This window comes from Mustelus asterias, unplaced genomic scaffold (assembly GCF_964213995.1).
Source record: "Mustelus asterias unplaced genomic scaffold, sMusAst1.hap1.1 HAP1_SCAFFOLD_35, whole genome shotgun sequence".
Classification (NCBI taxonomy): Eukaryota; Metazoa; Chordata; class Chondrichthyes; order Carcharhiniformes; family Triakidae; genus Mustelus; species Mustelus asterias.
The window spans coordinates 2,715,611-2,716,725 of NW_027590117.1; the positions used below are offsets into that span (position 1 = coordinate 2,715,611).

Genomic DNA, 1,115 nt, shown 5'->3' on the forward strand with positions numbered 1-1,115 from the left:
TTCGCCAGTAATAGAGATACTTTTGTTTTCATTTTCTCTTCGGACGTAATTAGTTTTCACTGAAAAATTAGTTAAATAGAAAAAAAAACAAATCACTGGCCTCATAAATGAATTCAGAGACAAAGATACAAAGTAAAAGTTCAGGAACAAATTTCAGCTCACACACTGTGCTCTGTCCAATCCTGGTACTGATGAAGTTAATATATGCACGTTACTGAGGTGGTTACATTAGTGCAGCAAATACGCAGCTGCGATGGCCGAGTGGTTAAGGCGTTGGATTCGAAATCCAGTGGGGTTTCCCCGCGCAGGTTCGAACCCTGCTCGCAGCGATTATGGTTGGAAATGTTTCATTCAGGCACGTGCAAAGTCGCCAATTTTTTCCCCAATGACGTCGGGGACCTGAGTGGAGGGTGATGCATGCAGCAGTTCCGCACAACCGTAGGATTCACTGGTTCACGGGCTCCGAAGACTGCCCTTTCTGCGGCCTTGTGGAGTTCGTGGACCATGTCTATGTTGTTTGTCTTAGGCTGCACTCCCTTTATGTTTTCCTAAAGAACCTTTTATTGATGTTTTGTTTGCACTTCAGTCCCACGCTCCTGATCTATGGACACCCGGTGCGGAGAGGGGAGGGTCGGGATGGCGACCTCCTCGTGAACCTGCTCCTGGGCCTGGCGAAACGCGCCATTTACCGGTCCAGGCAGCGGGCGATCGAGGGGGCCGTCCATCCTGACTGTCTGCCCCTCTACCGCGGCTACGTTCGCGGCCAGGTGGCCCTGGAGAGGGAGCATGCGGTGTCCACGGGCGGGGTTGACGCCTTCCGCGCCCGCTGGGCACCGCAGGGGTTGGGGTGCATTATCGATCCTAATAATCACATTTTAATTTGATGTTTTTAAGTTTCCTTTGTACTTTGATTTCTGTTCGGGCTGTTCCCCCTCCTTTTTGGGGAGCTGCCCCTTTTACTTTGTCCTGACTTAATTTGAGTTTGTTTATTTGGTTTGACCTAAAAAGAAGGCAACATCACTCAGCCAGAAGAATAATGGATCAATCTCGTTCTCTGTGATGGTGGTGGAAGCAGATACGATCAATGATTTCACAGAAATAGTTTATCCATAATA

At 48.5% G+C, this 1,115-nt stretch overlaps 1 non-coding gene across 1 annotated transcript; it reads left to right on the top strand.

Moving 5' to 3' along the window:
• Nucleotides 1–247: 247 nt before the first annotated feature.
• trnas-cga (transfer RNA serine (anticodon CGA)) lies at nt 248–329 on the top strand. The gene has a single exon. It is a non-coding gene; the product is annotated as a tRNA-Ser (tRNA).
• Nucleotides 330–1,115: the final 786 nt, after the last annotated feature.